The 17,512-nt window shown below is 45.9% G+C and overlaps 1 protein-coding gene and 1 pseudogene across 1 annotated transcript in view; one reads left to right on the top strand and one right to left on the bottom strand.

Moving 5' to 3' along the window:
- The window catches only part of ONECUT2 (one cut homeobox 2), a 67,217-nt gene that overhangs the window by 15,421 nt on the left and 34,284 nt on the right, over positions 1 to 17,512 (bottom strand). The window lies entirely within an intron of this gene.
- Positions 3,139 to 3,922, top strand: LOC132240288 (nucleophosmin-like; annotated as a pseudogene).

Below are 17,512 nucleotides of genomic sequence, written 5' to 3'. Positions count from 1 at the left end.
TGGTTTGGAACCAGTTGTTTTTTCCAGTTCGCCTTCACTCCCAGCACCTGCTTAAATTTCTGTAACTCTGAAATCAGGGGGCTGGGAAGGGAGTGAGGACTCCAGGTCTCTAGGGGAGACTGGTTAGGCAGTTCCTCTTTCATATTCACTCTTGAGAATTTTTACAACTGATCTGAAATTTTACTGTTGGGAGTCAAAACTTAAAAAGTGCATGATGTTTCAAAATCAAAGCTTCTACCTACATGTTTCAAAAAACTGTTAACAGAATGAAATTAGAAGTGACAGAATGATGGTATCATCCTGACCTAAATCCCCTTCTTCCAGACTTTTGAAAATTTAAGAAAAAAATATGGAGGGAGAGGGAAAGACTATGAAAAAATTGGTTTAGCTTATTCTAATTTGGCTAGTCTGAAGTGACACCAATACAGGAAGATCAGGGCTAAGGGTGGTGGAAGAACCCCAAGATAAAATGACAGGACCTCAGGGTCTTTGGTATGTCAATTAGTATATACAGTCTCTGATTTAGCAGATGTGTACCCCACATCTGGATTGACATCTGCAGCCAGGACATTAATTTATGTGTCACTAAGTCTGCCTTCCCGGACGAGTTCTCAAAGGCCGGGATCAGGTCTGTGTGATATTCCCGATTGGCTCCTTCTGGGGCCATGAACGTAAATGAAGGCTTGGGAGGCTGATGACAAGTGGTGTCCTGACTCTTTCAAGAATGTACACTTTACAAACAGATTTGGTCTCAGAAAAGTGACTTGTAAGGGTTAAATAACGCAGCGCATACATATTGCAAATTTCAACATGAGAACACGTGTTAAAAGTCACCGGTAAGAAATCCCAGCTCGCCCAGGGATGCTGTGCAGCCTCAGCAGAGTTCATTGGAGGAAGCAAGGAGGAGAGGCACAGCCTCCTGCACTCTTCCCTGAAGCAGATCCTGCAGGACATTCTGGCCCCAGATTGAGAATCTCTTTGTGCCAGACTGATGCTCCCCCAAGACCAGCAGCTCGGGATGCTGCCCGATGCTTTTCCATACTCCTCAAGCTGGTTGCATTCGTAGGGGCCGCTCTCCAATGTCAGCTGAGGGCCAGGGGAACAGCCTTCACTCTGATGGGTCTTAGGATTCCATACCGAGGACCAACCGTCATTGGAAAGATAGTCTGGAAACTAAACTTCCCCCCGCCTAACCGTCCACCCTACCTGGTGGATGCTGGATACTGTCTCCCATAAAGGAATCCCTCCTGACATAAATGAAAAGTGATGACACTTTGCTTTGTTAAACTCTTTCTTCCTGACTTTTCCTTCTTTCATTTTGAAAAAGAAAAGTAATCCTGCTATCTTTGAATTTTAAACACACACACACACACACACACACACACACACACACACACACACATTTGTTTCCATCTAAAGCCTGTTCTTTTGGGAGGTCTGGACTTCTCAGACCAGGCTCCCCCTGGAAGGGAACTCAGAAAGGGCTGAAACAGTGGACAGGTTTCCCAGTAAAGATTTCTTCGCTGCTCATCCCTGTGAGGACCTTACATTTTTGTTGAATGATGCATGTTTGCCATAATCTCATTCTCACATGTACTCTCTCTCATCTAATCTCAACTCTTTCACAACAGTACTTCCAAACTTTAAGGTGCACAGGCATCACTTGGGAAACTCGTTCAAATGCAGACTCTGACGCAGGCAGCCTGGGCCAGGGCCTGAGCATCTGCATTTCTCACAAGCTCCCAGGAGATGCTGCTGGTCCACATGCCTCAGTTTGAGGACCACGCCTCTATCTGATTTCTAAAATCTCAGAGGAGCACCTTGAAGGAATGGAAAGTTCCAAATCTGGGCTCCTTCATGGGACGCGGGCAAATTCCCTAACCCCTCAGTGCCTGTCTTCCTGACCTGAATGACGGAAATAATGACGCTCACCTCTATAGAGGCCTATGTGAGTAACATTACATGGATGCTTCCTTCCCACCCTCCCTCTCACTGGAGTAACCCAGCAATCCTGAGGAAGATAACCAGGCAGAATTATTTCATTTTAAAACAAAATAAATGGAGACCCAGAGGGTAACGGATTGACCTGAGATCACATTCCAAATTTGCTGCAGACCCAGGGCAAGAATCTAGTCCTTCGGTATCTCCATCTTTCTCTATAGAAACAGCCCCTGTGCTCTGGGCACAAGGCTCTGGGGGTCCCACTGTGTGGGGCAGGGTTCTGGAATCTGTACTCTTACATACGTCCTCGGGCCCCTGGGAGACATGGGAGCTGGTGTGCTTAAGCACACTGCCACCTCAGGTCCTCAGACTATTGTTCCTGCCCAACCTCCTGGGACAGCTGGTACCGAGCCTTCATCTGTGGGATTCTGATGAGGCCCCCTGATAACCAACTCTGGGCAGGTCTCATCTATAAACATTGGCAGAGACCCTCTGTCAATTCATGCTCCTATGGATTAACAAAACAGCCTTCAATTTTCATACTAATACTGACCATTCTTCAGATGATGCTTTATTTGTGCTTTTAATGGAGTGTTTAGACAATGTTGGCAGCTTCACATTGTCCTATCAGTGGTAATACGTGAAGATTATATATGGAGTATCAGAAGATCACACAGACATACACATACACACACATACACACATATAAAACTTAAGAGAAAATGTTAAAGGCTTAATACAGCAAACTGCAGAGAAAGAACAGAGCAACAGGTCCATGTATGCCTCCCCAAGAGCTGCCCAAAGCCACCGGATGCCAGGCAGTAGCCTGTGGTCTGCAAATGCACCAGTTGGAGAGCCCAAAATAATGAGGCAGTAGATACATAACCTGCCCAATTCTTATGTCTGACAATGCCATCCACAATTCCTTTTTATATTTTTTTGTGCTACAAGGTACTTATTTCTCCACGTTTCAAAGAGCCAGGTTGCCCACCACTTCTGACAATTACAGAAATAACAAACACTAACAGTATTCACCCCATGATTCTTGCCCACAAAAGCAGTTAGTTGGTCAAGGGCTGAAGGAAAATAAGGGAGAGTTTTCCCTGGTGCGATTTCGTCCTATGCGTCTGTTCTGGGGAACAGAAGTCATTTATCTCTGTTCACCTTCTCTCCCTGCTAAATGCGTGCTACCACCCCATGGAAGATTTGATGGATGTAGACATGAGCCCTCTGAGGCCCCAGAACTATCTTTTCAGTTGTGAACTCAAGGCTGACAAAGATGATCACTTTAAGGTGGATAATGATGAGAAGGAGCACCAATTATCTTTATGAGCGGCCAGCTTAGGGGCTGGTGCAAAGGATGCACTGCACATTGCTGAAGCAGAGGCGATGAACTGCGAAGACAGTCCAATGACAGTTCACACTGCAACCCTGAGAATGTCTGGACAGCTCACGGTTTCCTTTGGTGGCTTTGAAATAACACCCCCTGTGGTCTTATGGTTGAAGTGCGGTTCAGGGCCCGTGCATCTCTGTGCACAGCACTTAGGAAGATGCAGAGTCAGGAGATGAAGAGGAGGATGTAAAACCTCTAAGTATATCCAGAATGTGTTCTGCGCTTGAAAGTGCTAGCAAAGTTTCACAGAAAAAAGTTGCTGCTAATGAAGATGATGATGAAAAAGATGATGAGGATGAAGAAGAAAAAGCTGAAGAAAAATCTCCAGTAAAGAAATTTGCACAAGATACTCCAGTCAAACACAAAGATCAAACCAGAATGGAAAAGACTCAAAACCATCAACACCAAGATCAAACAGTCAAGAATCCTTCAAAAAAAAAACCAGCAACAAACAAACAAACAAAAACTCCTAAAACACTGAAAGCACCTAGTTCTGTAGAAGGCATTAAAGCAAAAATGCAAAGCAAGTGTTAAAAAAATTCATTAAATAATCCTGGCACTACTGGTAAATTAAGCCCAAAGATGGGGAAAGAGGAAAAGGAGAGGTAAATATAGTCCATGCTGAGCATCATCAACAGTCCAGACTGAAGTCTTCTATTTTAATCTCAATGCCTTTCCTGACTTATCACCCACCCATGCCCCATTCCGGGCTGAAAGCAATCTCACCTTGATCTCCTAAAGCGCGTTTATTTTGGCTGCTGTGATTCAGTGAACTTTTCTTTCTACTCTACTTGTTCATTTGCCTCACCTCTTTGACCATGTTTTAAACACCTTTGTATCTCCCTAGCTGCTCAGTAAATACTTGAATGAATAGAAAAAATACACCCCAAAAATAAACAATCAAAAAACACAGGGCCACAGTGGCTCAGTTGGTTGAGCATTATCCTGTGCACCGAAAGGTTGCCTGCCTGTTTGATTCCTGGTCAGGGCACATGCCTGGGTTGTGGGCTCCATCCCTGGTAGGGGCTGTGCATGATATAGCCAATCGTTGCTTCATTCTCACATCAATGTTTCTCCCTTTCCTTTCCTCTCTCTAAAAATAAATAAAAAATCTTTAAAAAAATTATACTCTACAGTCAGATACCCACTTCTAAAGAGTTAGGAAAATCCCAAGTAGCTCCCAAAACCCAGGAACGTGCATTAAAAACCCAACAGATAGAGGGTGCTCATCATTGGTGTGGATGGGTCCCATCACTGCCGGGTTCCAGCTACTCCAGGAAGGCTCTGCCACTAGAAAAGTGAGGCCACTTGGATCTACTTCTCCTCCCTCTTGTAGAATAAAATCAGAAGGGCATGTATAGGTTGATACTTAATATTGTACGATGGTGAGGAGGGGTTGTGGATGCTGAGAGCCCTCAGCTACCTACCCTCCCTTCCTCTCCACAGGTAGTGGTCTCTATGTGGGCCACGGAGGTTTGAGAGCTTGCTTCTATTTTAAAGACTAGGAGAAATCATTTGTTTATCCAATGAAGCTCTCTGCCCAAGCTACAGTGCCTTCCCTGTCCCCCAATCCCTGCCCCTTTGGGGCAGAAAAAGCATCAGCTCAGATTGAGAATGCTGGCTGTTTCCTGTTTCCTGTGGACCGGGACCTAGGACTGGCAGGGAGATATACACAGGTAGAGGCATCTGTGGTTAAGAACAAAGGGTCAGTCAGTTACTGCTTGAGGAATCCAGGGTTCAGGGTCATGGATAGACACATTTTTTACACTGGGTTCCCAGAGTGAAATAAGAGGGAAGCCCCCTCCCTCAAGATCTTGAGATGCCAACTTGCCTCTTCCCTCCTGGCCACCATGCTTTCCTCCCTCGGAGGGTCAGAAATGGGATAAAGAAGGTGCATCTTCAAGGATGTGCCACTCCCTGTAGCTGATCTTTCCAAACCAGGAAAGAGAGACAAGTGGCCTCCAGCGCTGACCCTTTCTCCTGCCCCCCACAGGGCCCCGACATGGTCAGGCTACTCCCGGGCATCTTCAGGAACCCAGCTGTCCTCAAGCACCCAGAGTAAATGGCCACAGGTCTGTCCAGCACCCATATATGGGCAGCATGAAGATGTGTGGTTGGGCATGAGGCAAAGTTATAAAGCCAAGGGGACTCACTTCAGAAGGGGGTTGGCTTGATTTGAAGAGAGGCAAGATGGTGAGGGACAGCCCCAGGAATGGAGGAAAATGTTTAGGAGGCCTCAAAACATGATGTACTTTGCTGTCCTTGAACTTGCAGGTGGGGAGAAGCCCAGATGCTGACCACAGAGGTCAGTAACCAGCCTGCCAGAACATCTGCTTTCCACCCACCACTAATTTTCACTCCTATGACAAAGGTCTTTTGGTATTTGCATGCTGAGGGTTGCTGGAAGCCAGGGCATCTGTTGGTGGGGAGAAGCAAAGTGGGGGGGTAGGCAGAGGGCTAGTACCTGCCTGCTGCCTGCCTCGGTTTCGGTTTCCCCTTTGGTCTTCCCTGGAAGGGCTTGTGTCTGGACACAGATGGAGTGACCTCAGTTCTGTGTGTGTGTGTGTGCGTGCGTGTGCGTGTGTGTGTGTGTGTGTGTGTTGTGTAAGGGAGACAGTATCTAATTGGCTCTATGAGGCAGATGCAGGCTGGGGGTGATCCTGAAACCACACTTCACCTGACACCTGGTGCCCCAGGGCTGTGGCCAGAGAGATGCCCACAGGAAGGCGAGGGTCAGAGTCCCTGGAGAGGAGGGGAATCCCCCTTCACCAGCAAACAGATGTCAGCTGAAATGATCAGCCCTGAGCATGGGATTCAGGCAGAGAAGGACCTATCTTGGAGTTGTTTTCAAGATCCGTGGAAGACCTGCTGCCCTCAGCCCTAGACCCCCGACACTTCCTGGCTGGTACTGATCAGGTCTGTTGAAGGCCAACCCTTGGCAGATGACTGCCCCCTTCCCCTGGGGAAGAGGGCTGATTTAGTTCTCTGCAGTCTTTCTGCTCCTTAGCATGAATAAGAAGAGGCGTGGAGAGGAGAGAGCAGAGGGAACTGAGGCTTACAGGAAGCAGGTGTCCCCAAGGGGGCAAAGCAGTCCCGAGGAGGGAACTGAGGCAGACTAATTGCAAAATTGGCCCCAATTCTTCCCTCCTAACAACTATCCCCCTGCAATGTGACTGCAGCTCCTCCCAGCACAAGTGGGAGTTTGTTCACCTTTCCTGTGGATCTGGGCTGGCCTGGTGATTTGCTTTGTTTAACCCAATGTGGCAGCCGTGAGTGTGGCGGTTCTAGGGCAGGCCTCAGAAAGCAGTGTGCTTTGTTCACACCCTAGGGACGCTGCCTGGCCAGTAGGAGACAAGCCCAGGCCAGCGTGGGTCAGTGGCCCCAGCAGCTGACTGTAGGCGCAGGAGCAAGCCCAGCTAAGACCACCTGAACATGGTCTGGAATTGCAGAGTCACCCAGCTGATCCGTAGACTCCTGAGTAAGAATAAATGTTCGTGGCTATATGCCACTGGTTTTGTGGTTCTGTGTAATGTAGCATTATTGTGGCCACAGATAACTGATATAGAAGCCAAGAACAACCTTTGCTTTCTGCCCAGTGGGTGGGTCAAATGTAAGTTAAGAAACCTCAGTTAGACATTGAGACCTGCTGCAAATTCCACGTTAGCAACTTATCAGCTGCATGACCTTGAGCCTCAGTTTCCTCATCTATAAAATGAGGATACTGATGCTCCCACTCTGGACATTAAGAAGCTAGCAGTATGGCTTGGGCCTGCTCCCTGGGGGATCGGGCCCAGGCTGGCAGTCAGACATCCCTCTGGCAGCCCGGCAGCCCTTGGGGGATGCCCACTTGCCAGCGGGGAGCGGGTCTAAGCTGCAGTCGGACATCCTTAGCGCTGCTGAGGAGGCGGGAGAGGCTCCCACCACCACCGCTGTACTGGCAGCCGTCAGCCTGGCTTGTGGCTGAGCAGAGCTCCCCTTGTGAGAGTGCACTGACCACCATGGGGCAGCTCCTGCATTGAGCGTCTGCCCCCTGGTGGTCAGTGTGTCTCATAGTTACCAGTCATTCCCAGTCATTCTGCTGTTAGGGTCAGTTTGCATATTACCCTTTTATTATATAGGATTTCTTTAACGAGTTTTAAATTTTTCAGACTGTGTTATTTTCTTGATTTGGGTTTTTAAACTACATTATTTTTCTAGAAGTTAGAATATTTTAACTACATTTTCACAATTATAGGTAAATAGATGCCACATTGGTGAATAAAATCATTCTTTTTTTTTTTTTTAAAGAAGCTAGCAGTAATGCTCATTATACAAGTGCACTCAGTAAATGTAAATATCCCTTCTTCATAGAGAAAGAAGAAAGATGAAACTAGGAATTCATAATTAGAAATGATTTCCCAATACTTCTTCTATGGTAAACTGTCCAGAGGGCTAATGGCAAAGAAAAGGTTAAAGATTTTTGTTTTCATTGTGAAGTTGTCTCATAGCCAATTCCCAGCCTTATGGAAAGTTAAGACTGTGATGCATTTTCACATACATGTCAGAAACCCTAATAGGCTTTGGACCACTGGCGTTTCCAAACATCACTAATTTATGTCCAAATACAGTCTACTAGTGCATACAATGGGTATTGTTAGCCCCTCATAAATAATGCACAAGTGCTCTATCCTCCTTGCATTCAGTAAATACTTTCCCTGAATAGTTCAATGTGATCTTGCCATGGAGCAGGAGAGGGAAGGGGAAGGAAGTCATCGGGGTGTGCATTTGTCAGTGCTGACACTCAGCCTCCCAGTATATGGCTTTGGAAACTCTGCCAATTGAGACTCATTTCTACCTGAAGGTGCCCTTTAACAAGGGCTAGTGCAAAGGGGGAGAGTGCAAGGAGGGCACACACACAGGGGCTGGAGTTGTATTGGAAAAATTCATTACAAAAGTAAGTTCCCATGTGTACTTCCAGCCTTATTCCTAGAAACCTGTAGGATTTTGAGGAAATAAGAGAAGAAATCAATTCCTTGGACTTGCCTGCTCTGAAGAGGTGGCCCTTTGGTACTGACAGAATACCAAGCCCATTGGAGAGTAATGGTGTCCAGGGGGGCACCTTTCCTCTGGAACTAATTTGCATATTCAAGAGCTTTAAAAAATAGCAGGATCCCTTGCATTCAAATAGGGAGGCAAGAATAGAAGAGTTACACACTGTTATAGTACACTAGAGGCCTGGTGCATGGATTCATGCATGGGTGGGGTCCCTCAGCCTGGCCTGCACCCTCTCACAATTCGGGACCCCTTGGGGGATGTTGGAGAGCCAGTTTCAGCTGGATCCCTGCAGGCCAGGCTGAGGAACCCCACCCGTGCATGGCCCACTGCTACAGGGGGCATGGAGAAGAGGGTTCTGACACATAAGGCTTGGGGCTCAGGCTCTAAGCATGTCCATCGGCCACTGAGGGCCAGAGGGTGACAGGGACACTGATCACCCATTGGGGAGATAGAATTCTTGATGAAAGCAGAAGGACTGCAAGGGACACAATCTTTTCAACTCATGATTTGATTATCTTATGCTGTCTAAAATGTAGAAGCTATAAATAGTTCTCAGATGCTTTGCAGTTTTCCCTGCTTCTCTGTGATTTCCTGAGCTTATTGTCAAAGGCCACCTTGGTTCAGACCACGACGGAGACAGTACTGTGATCTTGGCTCCTGAGAGCTAAACTTGAACGTCACTCTCCTTTCTCCAACCGACCCTGGCCTGAGCCTGATGGAAACTTAATGGCTTTGTCTCCAGGTTGGGAGCTGGCGTTCCTCATGGACCAGATGCCAATCCACTCAGGCAGCAGAGCCAGCGCCATTCAGACCAACGTCTATTAGGGTGACCAAGGACAGAGACAGGGAAGACACACCACACAAATGGACTTGGAGACATCCTTGGTCGTTGGGTTTCATCCCTCCTATTGCTCCCTAATGACTCTGAGTGCAGCCAAAGCCCTGGCCAGACAAACCTCTACACAATTTGGCAAAGTATCCTGGACATATGGAGGGCACTCAGGTTGAACAACCTACATGCCAGTGAGAGAGCTACTGCTGGACTTCTTAGAGCAAACATTGTGGGCAGGAGGGTAGGAGGGGGGATGCAGGAGCTGGAGGGAGAGAGGAGAGAGAGAAAAGGAGGGGGGAAAGAGAGCAGGGGCACTTGTTCTGGGGACGGTGGAAGGGGGTCATGTCCCAAATGCAGAGATACAGAAGCTCAGGGGGCTTGGTTTATCACACTCCCAGCAGCCTCCAATGCCCGAAGCCACACCTTGGGCTTCATTCTGACCTGGGGCAAATTTCTGCCTGTGTGGGTTTCCCTGCAGCATCTCTTCCTCTCACATGGATGATAAATGGTAAATTTCTGCTGCCTCTAACCCCACCCTCCCATGCCTTCACTTGGGTGTTGGGAGGATCATAAGCAGGCAGGTCACAAGTGTTATAGCAACTCCCCAGTGTGCATTTATTATCAAATGAAAGCCAGCCACAATTCTCAACTTTTGGTGCCTCAAAGGGGAAAACAAGTTTTATTTCCTTCCCTATTTTTACCTTCAATACAAAGCCACTGAAGGGAACTCAGGAAATGGGGGTCCTTGGATGTCTGCCAACTTGCTTATACAGAGGTGGGCCTGGAAAAGGCCCAGGGTGGCCACAGAAAGCACATCTCCCAGAAAAGGGCACTAGGCCTCTGCATCTCAAGTTGCCTGAGCTCCTCCAGGGGTCCCTTCCCAGCAGATTCTGCTGAGCACTGGAGCTTGCATGCCCAGTACCGATGTGCCTTCTATTTCAGCTTCCCTTTCAGCAGAAACTCTCAGACAAAGAGGGGAGCCCCAAGGAACTGGTTTCTAACAGCTGATGTTCCAGGCCAACTGGTAAAAAAAAAAAGTCCTAGAATAGCAGGACTTTAGAGACCATTTGGTCCAATCCTTTATTTTAGATACTAGAGGCCTGGTGCACAAAAATTTGTGTGCTCGGGGTTGGGGGGTGGAAATCCTTCAGCCCGGCCTGTGCCCTCTCGTAGTCTGGGACCCCTCGGGGGATGTCCACCTGCTGGCTTAGGCCCGCTCCCCGGGGGATAGGGCCTAAGTTGGCAGTCAGACATCCCTCTGGCAGTCCGGGAGCCCTCGGGGGATGTCCACTTGCCAGCGGGAAGCAGGCCTAAGCTGTAGTCAGACATCCTTAGTGCTGCTGAGGAGGTGGGAGAGGCTCCTGCTATCACTGCTGTGCTGGCAGCCATCAGCCTGGCTTGTAGCTGAGCAGAGCTTCCCCTGTGGGAGCGCACTGACCACCAGGGGGCAGCTCCTGCATTGACCATCTGCCCCCTGGTGGTCAGTGTGTATCATAGTGACCAGTCATTCCCAGCCCTTCTGCTGTTAGGGTCAGTTTTCATATTACCCTTTTACTATATAGGATAGAGACCTCGTGCACGGGTGGGGGCCGGCTGGTTTGCCCTGAAGGGTGTCCCAAATCAGGGTGGGGGTCCTGCTTGGGTGCCTGGCCAGCCTGGATGATGGGCTGATGGCTCTTTGCAGCTGGTCACACCCCCTTCAGGGTGGGGGCCCCCACCGGGGTGCCTGGTCAACCTTCATGAGGGGCTGATGGCTGTTTGCAGCTGGTCACACCCCCTTCAGGGTGGGCGTCGCCACCGGTGTGCCTGGCCAGTATGGGTGAGGGGCTGAGGGTCGTTTTCAGGCTGGCAGGCTACTGAAGCTCCCAACCTCTCCTTTTTTTCTTTTTTCTTTTTTATTCTGGGATTTATTTACCTTCTATGGCTGTCACTGGAGCTGAGAGCTGGCTTTAGCTCTGAGGCTCGACTCCAGCTATGAGACCTCGACTGCTGAAAGCAGTTATCTGGGTTTGTTTGGGTCTATAATTGTAACACTGTTGCGGTCCTGCTCGCTCCAGGTCTGATGGCTGAAAGCAGGTTTCTGGGGTTTGTTTAGCTTCTATATTTGCAACATTGTTTCATAGAGTGCAAGCTCAGAGGCCAGCAGCAGCAGGCGGGGAACCTTGGCTTCCTCCATCACTGGAGCAAGCAAGCCTCCTGTTCGCTTCAGCTGCCTGGCTGCCGGCTGCCATCTTGGTTGGCAGTTAATTTGCATATCTCGCTGATTAGCCAATGGGAAGGGTAGTGAAGTTATGGTTAATTACCATGTTTCTCTATTATTAGATAGGATGCTGAAAGGTATCCTTTGAGAAGAGGAAGAAGAAGAAAAAGGTAAAGATACAAATTATGAACAACAAATACACATCTACCAACATGTGAATCTAAAAATCAAGTGAATAAATAATCTGATGAACAAAATAAACTGGTGAATATAATAGAATCAGGGGCATAGAAAGGGAGTGGACTGACTATTCTCAGAGGGGGAAAGAGGTGTGGGGGGTGCGGGAAGAGACTGGACAAAAATTGTACACCTATGGATGAGGACATTGGGGGGGGGGTTAAGGGCAGAGGGTGGGGTGGGAACCGGGTGGAGGGGAGCTATGGGGGGAAAGAATAGGAACAACTGTAATAATCTGAACAATAAAGATTTAATTTTAAAAAACAACAACAAAAAAATCGATGTAATAGTGAAACATTGATTTGCTGCCTCCTGCATACCCCCTGTCGGGGATTGAACTGGCAACCTTTTGGTACATGGGATGATGCCCAACCAACTGAGCAACACTGGTGAGGGCACCATAATAATTTTTAAAATATGCAATACCTGCCTATTTAGTCCTCTTTTCCCTTAGATTGTCAAATGAAAAAAAAAATGATACCAGCCAACACAATAGCCGTCCAATGTGGATGAATCAAAGTTATACCTACTCTGTTTGCTCAGATCGGCAAAAATATATTTTTTGGTGTGCCACATATTTTAGTAATTAGTTTGTGTATGCCATGAGATGAAAATGATTGAAAATAGCTAACCTAGAATAAAAAACTCAGCAAGTTGAAAAGCAGAACTGCAATCAACCTGTATGGAGGCATTTCTGAGGAATTTCTACCTGAACACAGGCCAATGGAAATGGCCTAAAAAAATAACACCTGAGTCCTCCAGCTTTCACACATTCAAATTAAGCAGCCATCACTCACTTGAAAGGTGGTGCCTTTTGAAACAGGGTGTTGTCCATTCCCTTTCACCTACCAATTGAGAACTGCAACTCTCAGGCAACAAAAATGAGGGGGTGTGGGGAAGAGGGACCCCAGCGGTGGTAGGTCACATCCCAGCAGGTGTAGTTTCCTGAGTGCTCTTGGTGAGGATAGGGAGAAGAGGAGGCTTTGGTGTGTAGTATTTTAGGAATGGAGGTACATGTTCCATTTAACCAGCTTGTCAGCAACCCAGGAGTGGATGCAGAAGATGAGCCCATGTCAGTCCAGCAGGGCCAAATTACAAGAAAGCAGGTGAGATGTTAGGCGCTGGGGTAGATGTATCAATTGGCAATTTAGTGCAGATCTGAGGGTGAGTGCTCTACCATCCTGAAAGGAGATCACGAGGAATGCATATGCACCTTTAATGGACCACATCAGACCTGACTGGGTCTTTTTAAAAAAATTTAGCTTTATTGTTGACAGTATTACAGTTGCTCCCCTTCCCCCATTGACCCCTTTTAGCCCACTCCTGCCCCTGCCCTTCACCACACGGGTTATGCATATGTATATACATAAAAGCCTAAGCGACCATTTGACCAGTAGCTATGATGCACACTGATGGCCAGGGGGCAGACGCTCAATGAACAGGCATGGAAACATGGAATAGACTGATGAATCTCAGAGGGAAGGGGGGAGGGTGGGAAGAGATTAACTAAAGATCTTATATCCATATTAGAGACCCGGTGCATGCATTCATGCACTGGTGGGTCCTTTGGCCTGGCCTGCAGGGATTGGGCCGGTTTCCAACATCCCCCAAGGGGTCCCGGATTGCGAGATGGTGCAAGCCAGGCCGAAGGATCCCACTGGTGCATGAATCCAGGTCCCTTGTATGCATATAAGTTCTTTGGTTAATCTTTTCCTACCCACCCACCCCTGCCTTCCCCCTGTGACATGGTCTTTCTTATAAACAGGACCAAAGGAAACATGAAAAATAATGGAAAACAGAAAAAGAGACCATCATCTGAAATTAGAAGAAATTCATCTGAAAATATCCTACAGAAACTTAAAGAACACTTTGGAGAGTCATTTGGTATCTCAACATGATGCAAAAAGAGATGGCTTCTATGAAATAGGAATAGAAAACGAGAAGAAAACAGAACTCATAAATAACAGTTTGTAATAAAAGTGGTAAGATAAGAGATGAGAAAGATTAAGAAATTTTCAGGAAAACAAGGAATAAATAACACTGGAGGACATTAAGAGCAAAACTGACACTGCAGTGGTAATGCTAGAATTTATGCAGTTTAGGTGGTTGTCCTATAGGAAGGTAGTCTCAAGTATATGATGACTCAAGAAGTATATCTATATACTTTTGTGAAAAGAAAAATAACTGAAGACATACTCCAGCTCACCTGGAATATAATTAAAATTAAAAGCTCAAGACTGTGATATTGTCTGAAAGAAGGGTTGGCCAACAGCCCCATGTGGCTAGGCTTATCCCAAACATCCACAGGAGTCTCATTACACTGACAGCACTTAAAAAAAAAAAAGACAGCCATCCCAACAAATGTGAGGTGATATCTCATTGCAGTTTTATTTTTTTAATTTATTGGGATGATGTTAATAAGATCATATAGGTTTTCAAGTATACAATTCTATGATACATGATCTGTATATTGCATTGTATATTCACTACCCGAAGTCAAATAATCTCCCATCACCATATATTCGGCCCCCTTTACCCTTTACCACCCACCACCCTCTTCCCTCAGGTAACCACCATATTGTTGTCTGTGTCTATGAGTTGCAGTTTTATATTACACATATGAGTGAAATAATATGGTTCTTAGCTTTTTCTGACCGACTTATTTCGCTTAGCGAAATATTCTCAAAGTCCATCCATGATGTTGCAAATGGCAGTATTTCATCTTTTCTTATGGCTGAGCAGTAATCCATAGTATGTATGTACCATATCTTCTTTGTCCAGTCATCTATCAACACTTTGGTTGTTTCTATATATACTACTGTATATACGAAACTTTCTTTTTCATAAACCTAATGGTAACCACACACACAAAACGCCCAAAACTAAGACACATAACTTAAAAAAAGAGGAAACAGAAGGAAAAAGTATGGAATACCACCAAACAAAAACGACAGAAACACAAAGGAAAAAACAAACAAACAAAAAACAATGGAGGCACAGAGCTACCAAAAAACAACAGGTAAAATGGCTATAGGAAAACCTCATACATCAGTAATTATCCTACATTTAAATGGACTAAATTTATCAGGAAAAAGGAGGCAGATTGGATCAAAAAACAAAACCCAACCATATGCTGCTTTCAGGAGACACATCTAAGCTGCAAAGACAAACATAGACTCAAAGTGAAAGGGTGGAAAACAATTCTCCAAGAAAATAGCATCAGAAAAGCAGGTATAGCCATACTTATAACTGACAAAATAGATTTCAAGATAACAAAGGTAACAAGAGACAAAGATGGACATTTTATAATAATAAAGGGGACACTATATCAAGAAGGCATAACACTGTTCCAATCAGAGAGTGCTGAAATTTATAAAGCAACTACTAACAGAACTAAAGGGAAAAACTGACAAAAATACAATCATAGTAGGGAACCTAAATACTCCATTGACAGCTCTAGATAGATCATCCAAACAGAAAATCAATGAAGAAATATTGGCCTTAAATGACACATTAGACAAAATGGACATAACTGATATTCACAGAGCCTTTCATCCCAGAACATCAGATTATACATTCTTCTCCAGTGCACAAGCAACATTCTCAAGAATAGACCATATGTTGGGTTGCAAAACAAGCCTGAACAAATTTAAAAAAGACTGAAATCATACCAAGTATATTCTCTCACCACAGTGCGTTGAAATTAGAAATCAACTGTGAAAAGGAAGTAAAGAAACCCACAAATATGTGGAAATTAAACAACATACTACTAAAAAGTGACTTGGTCAAAGAAATACAAGATGAGATAAAAAATATATAGAGAGAGGCAAATGAGAATGACAATACAACATATCAAAACTTCTGAGTTGGGCCAGCGTAGCTCAGTGGTTGAGTGTCGACCTATGAACCAGGAGGTCAGGGTTCGATTCCCAGTCAAGGTACATGCCCAGGTTGCCGGCTCAATCCCCAGTGTGGGGCATGTGGAGGCAGCCAATCAATGATCCTCTCTCATCATTGATGTTTCTCTCTCTCTCTCTCTCTCTCTCTCTCCCTCTCTCCCTCCCTCTTCCTCTTTGAAATCAATGAAAATATATTAAAACAAATCAAAGCAACACCCCCCCCACCAAAAAAATTATCAGATTTGTATGGAATCACAAAAGACCCTGAATAGCCAAAGCAATCCTGAGAAAAAAGAACGAAGCTAGAGATATCAGACTTTTGATTTCAAATTACACTACAGAGCAACGATAATCAAAACAGCATGGTAAAGAAAATTTATGGAGAGAACCAAGATGGCGGCATAGGTTAACTCTGGAGTTTGCTGCCTCGAACAACCACTTCAAAAGTGAAACTAAAAGACGGAACGGACAGCACCCAGAACCACAGGAACGCTGGCTGAGTGGAAGTCCTACAACTAGGAGGAAAGAGAAACGCATACCGACCCTCAGAGGAGGCGCAGTGCTGAAGTCAAATACTGAGGTGCGGAGTGCGCGGAGCGGGCTGGCGGCGGAGGGAGCGGTTGGTGTTTTCAATCGGGAGGGAGTCACAGACTCTGAGCTCCAGATCCGGGCGAGTCTTTAGAGACCCAGACTCAAATGGGAGAAGCGGGACTGTCTGGCTTCGGTCGGAGCAAGTGCAGCTTTCTCTCTGAGGTTTGCAGCGGTTGCGGGGACTCAGAGAGGCAGAGCCCCTAGGGACAGGACTGAGAGCAGCCATAACTGCTCTCTCCAGCCCACCCTGTTGATCCCGTGCGACCCACCTGCCCTGCCCAAGCCCTGCACAGAGGCATTTGCCGGATAGCCTCAGGCAAACGCCAGATTAGCACCTCCCTAGAGGACAGAAGTTCTCGCACTGCAGACACAGCTGATTCTCACAGCCAGTTGGCCTGGAGGTCAAATCCCCCCTAGTATTAGCTACAACAATCAAGGCTTAACTACAAGACTGCGCACAAAGAACACTAGGGGGTGCACCAAGAAAGCATAACAAAATGCGGAGACAAAGAAACAGGACAAAATTGTCAATGGAAGATATAGAGTTCAGAACCACACTTTTAAGGTCTCTCAAGAACTGTCTAGAAGCCGCCAATAAACTTAATGAGATCCTTGAGAAATCTAATGAGACCCTCGATGTTGTGATAAAGAACCAACTAGAAATTAAGCATACACCGACTGAAATAAAGAATACTATACAGACTCCCAACAGCAGACCAGAGGAGCACAAGAATCAAGGCAAAGATTTGAAATGCGAAGAAGCAAAAAACACCCAACCAGAAAAGCAAAATGAAAAAAGAATCCGAAAATACAAAGATAGTGTAAGGAGCCTCTGGGACAGCTTCAAGCGTACCAACATCAGAATTATAGGGGTGCCAGAAGATGAGAGAGAGCAAGATATTGAAAACCTCTTTGAAGAAATAATGACAGAAAACTTCCCCTACCTGGTGAAAGAAATAGACTTACAGGTCCAAGAAGCACAGAGAACCCCAAACAAAAGGAATCCAAAGAGGACCACACCAAGACACATCATAATTAAAATGCCAAGAGCAAAAGACAAAGAGAGAATCTTAAAAGCAGCAAGAGAAAGAAACTCAGTTACCTACAAGGGAATACCCATATGACTGTCAGCTGATTTCTCAATAGAAACTTTGCAGGCCAGAAGGGAGTGGCAAGAAATATTCAAAGTGATGAATACCAAGAACCTACAATCAAGGTTACTTTATCCAGCAAAGCTATCATTCAGAATTGAAGGTCAGATAAAGAGCTTCACAGATAAGGAAAAGCTAAAGGAGTTCATCACCACCAAACCAGGATTATATGAAATGCTGAAAGGTATCCTTTAAGAAGAGGAAGAGGAAGAAAAAGGTAAAGATACAAATTAT

Source organism: Myotis daubentonii, chromosome 8, assembly GCF_963259705.1.
Source record: "Myotis daubentonii chromosome 8, mMyoDau2.1, whole genome shotgun sequence".
Lineage (NCBI taxonomy): Eukaryota > Metazoa > Chordata > Mammalia > Chiroptera > Vespertilionidae > Myotis > Myotis daubentonii.
This window is presented reverse-complemented; position numbering and strand designations above follow the sequence as displayed.